The sequence below is a fragment of the Protopterus annectens genome, chromosome 12.part0 (genome assembly GCF_019279795.1).
Source record: "Protopterus annectens isolate FY-2018-M chromosome 12.part0, PAN1.0, whole genome shotgun sequence".
NCBI classification, from domain to species: Eukaryota; Metazoa; Chordata; order Ceratodontiformes; family Protopteridae; genus Protopterus; species Protopterus annectens.
This window is the reverse complement of record NC_056746.1, coordinates 10,677,306-10,688,715: the sequence shown is the minus strand read 5'-3', so window position 1 is coordinate 10,688,715 and position 11,410 is coordinate 10,677,306. Positions and strand designations below refer to the sequence as shown.

General features: G+C 35.7%; 1 protein-coding gene and 2 long non-coding RNA genes across 6 annotated transcripts in view; all 3 read left to right on the top strand.

Moving 5' to 3' along the window:
* The window catches only part of SYT17 (synaptotagmin 17), an 859,797-nt gene that overhangs the window by 236,390 nt on the left and 611,997 nt on the right, over positions 1–11,410 (top strand). The gene's annotated exons all lie outside the window — the stretch shown is intronic.
* Positions 2,164–7,296, top strand: LOC122816318. Of its 3 annotated transcripts, none has more exons than XR_006367067.1 (4): positions 2,164–2,180; positions 2,428–3,694; positions 5,959–6,549; positions 6,716–7,296. It is a non-coding gene; the product is annotated as an uncharacterized LOC122816318 (long non-coding RNA). The 3 variants fall into 3 exon arrangements; XR_006367066.1 differs by lacking the exon at positions 2,164–2,180 and adding an exon at positions 2,248–2,265; XR_006367065.1 differs by lacking the exon at positions 2,164–2,180 and having other exon boundaries at positions 2,383–3,694.
* On the top strand, positions 8,062–9,934 carry LOC122816319. Its single transcript, XR_006367068.1, has 2 exons — positions 8,062–8,386; positions 8,893–9,934. It is a non-coding gene; the product is annotated as an uncharacterized LOC122816319 (long non-coding RNA).

Below are 11,410 nucleotides of genomic sequence, written 5' to 3'. Positions count from 1 at the left end.
AACAAAAGAGAAAGAAAGACTGATTTATATAAAGCCTTTGAGTCAGTTAGGATATGAGGAATGTGGTACGGTGAATTAGACAGGTAACAAAAGAGAAAGAAAGACTGATTTATATAAAGCCTTTGAGTCAGTTAGGATATGAGGAATGTGGTACGGTGAGTTAGGTAACAAAAGAGAAAGAAAGACTGATTTATATAAAGCCTTTGAGTCAGTTAGGATATGAGGAATGTGGTACGGTGAGTTAGACAGGTAACAAAAGAGAAAGAAAGACTGATTTATATAAAGCCTTTGAGTCAGTTAGGATATGAGGAATGTGGTACGGTGAGTTAGACAGGTAACAAAAGAGAAAGAAAGACTGATTTATATAAAGCCTTTGAGTCAGTTAGGATATGAGGAATGTGGTACGGTGAGTTAGACAGGTAACAAAAGAGAAAGAAAGACTGCTTTATATAAAGCCTTTGAGTCAGTTAGGATATGAGGAATGTGGTACGGTGAATTAGACAGGTAACAAAAGAGAAAGAAAGACTGATTTATATAAAGCCTTTGAGTCAGTTAGGATATGAGGAATGTGGTACGGTGAATTAGACAGGTAACAAAAGAGAAAGAAAGACTGATTTATATAAAGCCTTTGAGTCAGTTAGGATATGAGGAATGTGGTACGGTGAGTTAGGTAACAAAAGAGAAAGAAAGACTGATTTATATAAAGCCTTTGAGTCAGTTAGGATATGAGGAATGTGGTACGGTGAGTTAGACAGGTAACAAAAGAGAAAGAAAGACTGATTTATATAAAGCCTTTGAGTCAGTTAGGATATGAGGAATGTGGTACGGTGAATTAGACAGGTAACAAAAGAGAAAGAAAGACTGATTTATATAAAGCCTTTGAGTCAGTTAGGATATGAGGAATGTGGTACGGTGAATTAGACAGGTAACAAAAGAGAAAGAAAGACTGATTTATATAAAGCCTTTGAGTCAGTTAGGATATGAGGAATGTGGTACGGTGAGTTAGGTAACAAAAGAGAAAGAAAGACTGATTTATATAAAGCCTTTGAGTCAGTTAGGATATGAGGAATGTGGTACGGTGAGTTAGGTAACAAAAGAGAAAGAAAGACTGATTTATATAAAGCCTTTGAGTCAGTTAGGATATGAGGAATGTGGTACGGTGAGTTAGACAGGTAACAAAAGAGAAAGAAAGACTGATTTATATAAAGCCTTTGAGTCAGTTAGGATATGAGGAATGTGGTACGGTGAGTTAGACAGGTAACAAAAGAGAAAGAAAGACTGATTTATATAAAGCCTTTGAGTCAGTTAGGATATGAGGAATGTGGTACGGTGAGTTAGACAGGTAACAAAAGAGAAAGAAAGACTGATTTATATAAAGCCTTTGAGTCAGTTAGAATATGAGGAATGTGGTACGGTGAGTTAGGTAACAAAAGAGAAAGAAAGACTGATTTATATAAAGCCTTTGAGTCAGTTAGGATATGAGGAATGTGGTACGGTGAGTTAGACAGGTAACAAAAGAGAAAGAAAGACTGTTTTATATAAAGCCTTTCAGTCAGTTAGGATATGAGGAATATGGTACGGTGAATTAGACAGGTAACAAAAGAGAAAGAAAGACTGATTTATATAAAGCCTTTGAGTCAGTTAGGATATGAGGAATGTGGTACGGTGAGTTAGGTAACAAAAGAGAAAGAAAGACTGATTTATATAAAGCCTTTGAGTCAGTTAGGATATGAGGAATGTGGTACGGTGAGTTAGACAGGTAACAAAAGAGAAAGAAAGACTGATTTATATAAAGCCTTTGAGTCAGTTAGGATATGAGGAATGTGGTACGGTGAATTAGACAGGTAACAAAAGAGAAAGAAAGACTGATTTATATAAAGCCTTTGAGTCAGTTAGGATATGAGGAATGTGGTACTGTGAATTAGACAGGTAACAAAAGAGAAAGAAAGACTGATTTATATAAAGCCTTTGAGTCAGTTAGGATATGAGGAATGTGGTACGGTGAGTTAGGTAACAAAAGAGAAAGAAAGACTGATTTATATAAAGCCTTTGAGTCAGTTAGGATATGAGGAATGTGGTACGGTGAGTTAGACAGGTAACAAAAGAGAAAGAAAGACTGATTTATATAAAGCCTTTGAGTCAGTTAGGATATGAGGAATGTGGTACGGTGAGTTAGACAGGTAACAAAAGAGAAAGAAAGACTGATTTATATAAAGCCTTTGAGTCAGTTAGGATATGAGGAATGTGGTACGGTGAATTAGACAGGTAACAAAAGAGAAAGAAAGACTGATTTATATAAAGCCTTTGAGTCAGTTAGGATATGAGGAATGTGGTACGGTGAGTTAGGTAACAAAAGAGAAAGAAAGACTGATTTATATAAAGCCTTTGAGTCAGTTAGGATATGAGGAATGTGGTACGGTGAGTTAGGTAACAAAAGAGAAAGAAAGACTGATTTATATAAAGCCTTTGAGTCAGTTAGGATATGAGGAATGTGGTACGGTGAGTTAGACAGGTAACAAAAGAGAAAGAAAGACTGATTTATATAAAGCCTTTGAGTCAGTTAGGATATGAGGAATGTGGTACGGTGAATTAGACAGGTAACAAAAGAGAAAGAAAGACTGATTTATATAAAGCCTTTGAGTCAGTTAGGATATGAGGAATGTGGTACGGTGAATTAGACAGGTAACAAAAGAGAAAGAAAGACTGATTTATATAAAGCCTTTGAGTCAGTTAGGATATGAGGAATGTGGTACGGTGAGTTAGACAGGTAACAAAAGAGAAAGAAAGACTGATTTATATAAAGCCTTTGAGTCAGTTAGGATATGAGGAATGTGGTACGGTGAGTTTGGTAACAAAAGAGAAAGAAAGACTGATTTATATAAAGCCTTTGAGTCAGTTAGGATATGAGGAATGTGGTACGGTGAATTAGACAGGTAACAAAAGAGAAAGAAAGACTGATTTATATAAAGCCTTTGAGTCAGTTAGGATATGAGGAATGTGGTACGGTGAATTAGACAGGTAACAAAAGAGAAAGAAAGACTGATTTATATAAAGCCTTTGAGTCAGTTAGGATATGAGGAATGTGGTACGGTGAGTTAGACAGGTAACAAAAGAGAAGGAAAGACTGATTTATATACAGCCTTTGAGTCAGTTAGGATATGAGGAATGTGGTACGGTGAATTAGACAGGTAACAAAAGAGAAAGAAAGACTGATTTATATAAAGCCTTTGAGTCAGTTAGGATATGAGCAATGTGGTACGGTGAAATAGACAGGTAACAAAAGAGAAAGAAAGACTGATTCATATAAAGCCTTTGAGTCAGGTAGGATATGAGGAATGTGGTACGGTGAGTTAGACAGGTAACAAAAGAGAAAGAAAGACTGATTTATATAAAGCCTTTGAGTCAGTTAGGATATGAGGAATGTGGTACGGTGAGTTAGACAGGTAACAAAAGAGAAAGAAAGACTGATTTATATAAAGCCTTTGAGTCAGTTAGGATATGAGGAATGTGGTACGGTGAATTAGACAGTTAACAAAAGAGAAAAAAAGACTGATTTATATAAAGCCTTTGAGTCAGTTAGGATATGAGGAATGTGGTACGGTGAATTAGACAGGTAACAAAAGAGAAAGAAAGACTGATTTATATAAAGCCTTTGAGTCAGTTAGGATATGAGGAATGTGGTACGGTGAGTTAGGTAACAAAAGAGAAAGAAAGACTGATTTATATAAAGCCTTTGAGTCAGTTAGGATATGAGGAATGTGGTACGGTGAGTTAGGTAACAAAAGAGAAAGAAAGACTGATTTATATAAAGCCTTTGAGTCAGTTAGGATATGAGGAATGTGGTACGGTGAATTAGACAGGTAACAAAAGAGAAAGAAAGACTGATTTATATAAAGCCTTTGAGTCAGTTAGGATATGAGCAATGTGGTACGGTGGAGACAGGTAACAAAAGAGAAAGAAAGACTGATTTATATAAAGCCTTTGAGTCAGTTAGGATATGAGGAATGTGGTACGGTGAGTTAGACAGGTAACAAAAGAGAAAGAAAGACTGATTTATATAAAGCCTTTGAGTCAGTTAGGATATGAGGAATGTGGTACGGTGAATTAGACAGGTAACAAAAGAGAAAGAAAGACTGATTTATATAAAGCCTTTGAGTCAGTTAGGATATGAGGAATGTGGTACGGTGAATTAGACAGGTAACAAAAGAGAAAGAAAGACTGATTTATATAAAGCCTTTGAGTCAGTTAGGATATGAGGAATGTGGTACGGTGAGTTAGGTAACAAAAGAGAAAGAAAGACTGATTTATATAAAGCCTTTGAGTCAGTTAGGATATGAGGAATGTGGTACGGTGAGTTAGACAGGTAACAAAAGAGAAAGAAAGACTGATTTATATAAAGCCTTTGAGTCAGTTAGGATATGAGGAATGTGGTACGGTGAATTAGACAGGTAACAAAAGAGAAAGAAAGACTGATTTATATAAAGCCTTTGAGTCAGTTAGGATATGAGGAATGTGGTACGGTGAATTAGACAGGTAACAAAAGAGAAAGAAAGACTGATTTATATAAAGCCTTTGAGTCAGTTAGGATATGAGGAATGTGGTACGGTGAGTTAGACAGGTAACAAAAGAGAAAGAAAGACTGATTTATATAAAGCCTTTGAGTCAGTTAGGATATGAGGAATGTGGTACGGTGAGTTAGACAGGTAACAAAAGAGAAAGAAAGACTGATTTATATAAAGCCTTTGAGTCAGTTAGGATATGAGGAATGTGGTACGGTGAGTTAGACAGGTAACAAAAGAGAAAGAAAGACTGATTTATATACAGCCTTTGAGTCAGTTAGGATATGAGGAATGTGGTACGGTGAATTAGACAGGTAACAAAAGAGAAAGAAAGACTGATTTATATAAAGCCTTTGAGTCAGTTAGGATATGAGGAATGTGGTACGGTGAGTTAGGTAACAAAAGAGAAAGAAAGACTGATTTATATAAAGCCTTTGAGTCAGTTAGGATATGAGGAATGTGGTACGGTGAGTTAGGTAACAAAAGAGAAAGAAAGACTGATTTATATAAAGCCTTTGAGTCAGTTAGGATATGAGGAATGTGGTACGGTGAATTAGACAGGTAACAAAAGAGAAAGAAAGACTGATTTATATAAAGCCTTTGAGTCAGTTAGGATATGAGGAATGTGGTACGGTGAATTAGACAGGTAACAAAAGAGAAAGAAAGACTGATTTATATAAAGCCTTTGAGTCAGTTAGGATATGAGGAATGTGGTACGGTGAGTTAGGTAACAAAAGAGAAAGAAAGACTGATTTATATAAAGCCTTTGAGTCAGTTAGGATATGAGGAATGTGGTACGGTGAGTTAGGTAACAAAAGAGAAAGAAAGACTGATTTATATAAAGCCTTTGAGTCAGTTAGGATATGAGGAATGTGGTACGGTGAATTAGACAGGTAACAAAAGAGAAAGAAAGACTGATTTATATAAAGCCTTTGAGTCAGTTAGGATATGAGGAATGTGGTACGGTGAATTAGACAGGTAACAAAAGAGAAAGAAAGACTGATTTATATAAAGCCTTTGAGTCAGTTAGGATATGAGGAATGTGGTACGGTGAGTTAGGTAACAAAAGAGAAAGAAAGACTGATTTATATAAAGCCTTTGAGTCAGTTAGGATATGAGGAATGTGGTACGGTGAGTTAGACAGGTAACAAAAGAGAAAGAAAGACTGATTTATATAAAGCCTTTGAGTCAGTTAGGATATGAGGAATGTGGTACGGTGAATTAGACAGGTAACAAAAGAGAAAGAAAGACTGATTTATATAAAGCCTTTGAGTCAGTTAGGATATGAGGAATGTGGTACGGTGAGTTAGACAGGTAACAAAAGAGAAAGAAAGACTGATTTATATAAAGCCTTTGAGTCAGTTAGGATATGAGGAATGTGGTACTGTGAATTAGACAGGTAACAAAAGAGAAAGAAAGACTGATTTATATAAAGCCTTTGAGTCAGTTAGGATATGAGGAATGTGGTACGGTGAGTTAGACAGGTAACAAAAGAGAAAGAAAGACTGATTTATATACAGCCTTTGAGTCAGTTAGGATATGAGGAATGTGGTACGGTGAGTTAGACAGGTAACAAAAGAGAAAGAAAGACTGATTTATAAAAAGCCTTTGAGTCAGTTAGGATATGAGGAATGTGGTACGGTGAATTAGACAGGTAACAAAAGAGAAAGAAAGACTGATTTATATAAAGCCTTTGAGTCAGTTAGGATATGAGGAATGTGGTACGGTGAATTAGACAGGTAACAAAAGAGAAAGAAAGACTGATTTATATAAAGCCTTTGAGTCAGTTAGGATATGAGGAATGTGGTACGGTGACTTAGGTAACAAAAGAGAAAGAAAGACTGATTTATATAAAGCCTTTGAGTCAGTTAGGATATGAGGAATGTGGTACGGTGAATTAGACAGGTAACAAAAGAGAAAGAAAGACTGATTTATATAAAGCCTTTGAGTCAGTTAGGATATGAGGAATGTGGTACGGTGAATTAGACAGGTAACAAAAGAGAAAGAAAGACTGATTTATATAAAGCCTTTGAGTCAGTTAGGATATGAGGAATGTGGTACGGTGAATTAGACAGGTAACAAAAGAGAAAGAAAGACTGATTTATATAAAGCCTTTGAGTCAGTTAGGATATGAGGAATGTGGTACGGTGAGTTAGGTAACAAAAGAGAAAGAAAGACTGATTTATATAAAGCCTTTGAGTCAGTTAGGATATGAGGAATGTGGTACGGTGAATTAGACAGGTAACAAAAGAGAAAGAAAGACTGATTTATATAAAGCCTTTGAGTCAGTTAGGATATGAGGAATGTGGTACGGTGAATTAGACAGGTAACAAAAGAGAAAGAAAGACTGATTTATATAAAGCCTTTGAGTCAGTTAGGATATGAGGAATGTGGTACGGTGAGTTAGGTAAAAAAAGAGAAAGAAAGACTGATTTATATAAAGCCTTTGAGTCAGTTAGGATATGAGGAATGTGGTACGGTGAGTTAGACAGGTAACAAAAGAGAAAGAAAGACTGATTTATATAAAGCCTTTGAGTCAGTTAGGATATGAGGAATGTGGTACGGTGAGTTAGACAGGTAACAAAAGAGAAAGAAAGACTGATTTATATAAAGCCTTTGAGTCAGTTAGGATATGAGGAATGTGGTACGGTGAGTTAGACAGGTAACAAAAGAGAAAGAAAGACTGATTTATATAAAGCCTTTGAGTCAGTTAGGATATGAGGAATGTGGTACGGTGAGTTAGGTAACAAAAGAGAAAGAAAGACTGATTTATATAAAGCCTTTGAGTCAGTTAGGATATGAGGAATGTGGTACGGTGAGTTAGGTAACAAAAGAGAAAGAAAGACTGATTTATATAAAGCCTTTGAGTCAGTTAGGATATGAGGAATGTGGTACGGTGAGTAAGACAGGTAACAAAAGAGAAAGAAAGACTGATTTATATAAAGCCTTTGAGTCAGTTAGGATATGAGAAATGTGGTACGGTGAGTTAGAAGGTAACAAAAGAGAAAGAAAGACTGATTTATATAAAGCCTTTGAGTCAGTTAGGATATGAGGAATGTGGTACGGTGAGTTAGACAGGTAACAAAAGAGAAAGAAAGACTGATTTATATAAAGCCTTTGAGTCAGTTAGGATATGAGGAATGTGGTACGGTGAGTTAGACAGGTAACAAAAGAGAAACAAAGACTGATTTATATAAAGCCTTTGAGTCAGATAGGATATGAGGAATGTGGTACGGTGAATTAGACAGGTAACAAAAGAGAAAGAAAGACTGATTTATATAAAGCCTTTGAGTCAGTTAGGATATGAGGAATGTGGTACGGTGAATTAGACAGGTAACAAAAGAGAAAGAAAGACTGATTTATATAAAGCCTTTGAGTCAGTTAGGATATGAGGAATGTGGTACGGTGAGTTAGGTAACAAAAAGAAAAGAAAGACTGATTTATATAAAGCCTTTGAGTCAGTTAGGATATGAGGAATGTGGTACGGTAGACAGGTAAAAGAGAAAGAAAGACTGATTTATATAAAGCCTTTGAGTCAGTTAGGATATGAGGAATGTGGTACGGTGAGTTAGACAGGTAACAAAAGAGAAAGAAAGACTGATTTATATAAAGCCTTTGAGTCAGTTAGGATATGAGGAATGTGGTACAGTGAATTAGACAGGTAACAAAAGAGAAAGAAAGACTGATTTATATAAAGCCTTTGAGTCAGTTAGGATATGAGGAATGTGGTACGGTGAGTTAGACAGGTAACAAAAGAGAAAGAAAGACTGATTTATATAAAGCCTTTGAGTCAGTTAGGATATGAGGAATGTGGTACGGTGAGTTAGGTAACAAAAGAGAAAGAAAGACTGATTTATATAAAGCCTTTGAGTCAGTTAGGATATGAGGAATGTGGTACGGTGAGTTAGACAGGTAACAAAAGAGAAAGAAAGACTGATTTATATAAAGCCTTTGAGTCAGTTAGGATATGAGGAATGTGGTACGGTGAGTTAGACAGGTAACAAAAGAGAAAGAAAGACTGATTTATATAAAGCCTTTGAGTCAGTTAGGATATGAGGAATGTGGTACGGTGAGTTAGGTAACAAAAGAGAAAGAAAAACTGATTTATATACAGCCTTTGAGTCAGTTAGGATATGAGGAATGTGGTACGGTGAGTTAGACAGGTAACAAAAGAGAAAGAAAGACTGATTTATATAAAGCCTTTGAGTCAGTTAGGATATGAGGAATGTGGTACGGTGAGTTAGACAGGTAACAAAAGAGAAAGAAAGACTGATTTATATAAAGCCTTTGAGTCAGTTAGGATATGAGCAATGTGGTACGGTGAAATAGACAGGTAACAAAAGAGAAAGAAAGACTGATTTATATAAAGCCTTTGAGTCAGTTAGGATATGAGGAATGTGGTACGGTGAGTTAGACAGGTAACAAAAGAGAAAGAAAGACTGATTTATATAAAGCCTTTGAGTCAGTTAGGATATGAGGAATGTGGTACGGTGAGTTAGACAGGTAACAAAAGAGAAAGAAAGACTGATTTATATACAGCCTTTGAGTCAGTTAGGATATGAGGAATGTGGTACGGTGAATTAGACAGGTAACAAAAGAGAAAGAAAGACTGATTTATATAAAGCCTTTGAGTCAGTTAGGATATGAGCAATGTGGTACGGTGAAATAGACAAGTAACAAAAGAGAAAGAAAGACTGATTTATATAAAGCCTTTGAGTCAGTTAGGATATGAGGAATGTGGTACGGTGAGTTAGACAGGTAACAAAAGAGAAAGAAAGACTGATTTATATAAAGCCTTTGAGTCAGTTAGGATATGAGGAATGTGGTACGGTGAATTAGGTAACAAAAGAGAAAGAAAGACTGATTTATATAAAGCCTTTCAGTCAGTTAGGATATGAGGAATGTGGTACTGTGAATTAGACAGATAACAAAAGAGAAAGAAAGACTGATTTATATAAAGCCTTTGAGTCAGTTAGGATATGAGGAATGTGGTACGGTGACTTAGGTAACAAAAGAGAAAGAAAGACTGATTTATATAAAGCCTTTGAGTCAGTTAGGATATGAGGAATGTGGTACGGTGAATTAGACAGGTAACAAAAGAGAAAGAAAGACTGATTTATATAAAGCCTTTGAGTCAGTTAGGATATGAGGAATGTGGTACGGTGACTTAGACAGGTAACAAAAGAGAAAGAAAGACTGATTTATATAAAGCCTTTGAGTCAGTTAGGATATGAGGAATGTGGTACGGTGAATTAGACAGGTAACAAAAGAGAAAGAAAGACTGATTTATATAAAGCCTTTGAGTCAGTTAGGATATGAGGAATGTGGTATGGTGAATTAGACAGGTAACAAAAGAGAAAGAAAGACTGATTTATTTAATGCCTTTGAGTCAGTTAGGATATGAGGAATGTGGTACAGTGAATTAGACAGGTAACAAAAGAGAAAGAAAGACTGATTTATATAAAGCCTTTGAGTCAGTTAGGATATGAGGAATGTGGTACGGTGACTTAGGTAACAAAAGAGAAAGAAAGACTGTTTTATATAAAGCCTTTCAGTCAGTTAGGATATGAGGAATATGGTACGGTGAATTAGACAGGTAACAAAAGAGAAAGAAAGACTGATTTATATACAGCCTTTGAGTCAGTTAGGATATGAGGAATGTGGTACGGTGACTTAGGTAACAAAAGAGAAAGAAAGACTGATTTATATAAAGCCTTTCAGTCAGTTAGGATATGAGGAATGTGGTACGGTGAATTAGACAGGTAACAAAAGAGAAAGAAAGACTGATTTATATAAAGCCTTTGAGTCAGTTAGGATATGAGGAATGTGGTACGGTGAATTAGACAGGTAACAAAAGAGAAAGAAAGACTGATTTATATAAAGCGTTTGAGTCAGTTAGGATATGAGGAATGTGGTAACGTGAGTTAGGTATCAAAAGAGAAAGAAAGACTGATTTATATAAAGCCTTTGAGTCAGTTAGGATATGAGGAATGTGGTACGGTGACTTAGACAGGTAACAAAAGAGAAAGAAAGACTGATTTATATAAAGCCTTTGAGTCAGTTAGGATATGAGGAATGTGGTACGGTGAGTTAGGTAACAAAAGAGAAAGAAAGACTGATTTATATAAAGCCTTTGAGTCAGTTAGGATATGAGGAATGTGGTACGGTGAGTTAGGTAACAAAAGAGAAAGAAAGACTGATTTATATAAAGCCTTTGAGTCAGTTAGGATATGAGGAATGTGGTACGGTGACTTAGGTAACAAAAGAGAAAGAAAGACTGATTTATATAAAGCCTTTGAGTCAGTTAGGATATGAGGAATGTGGTACGGTGAGTTAAGTAACAAAAGAGAAAGAAAGACTGATTTATATAAAGCCTTTGAGTCAGTTAGGATATGAGGAATGTGGTACGGTGAGTTAGACAGGTAACAAAAGAGAAAGAAAGACTGATTTATATAAAGCCTTTGAGTCAGTTAGGACATGAGGAATGTGGTACGGTGAGTTAGGTAACAAAAGAGAAAGAAAGACTGATTTATATAAAGCCTTTGAGTCAGTTAGGATATGAGGAATGTGGTACGGTGAGTTAGACAGGTAACAAAAGAGAAAGAAATACTGATTTATATACAGCCTATGAGTAAGTTAGGATATGAGGAATGTGGTATGGTGAATTAGACAGGTAACAAAAGAGAAGGAAAGACTGATTTATATAAAGCCTTTGAGTCAGTTAGGATATGAGGAATGTGGTACGGTGAATTAGACAGGTAACAAAAGAATAAGAAAGACTGATTTATATAAAGCCTTTGAGTCAGTTAGGATATGAGGAATGTGGTACGGTGAGTTAGGTAACAAAAGAG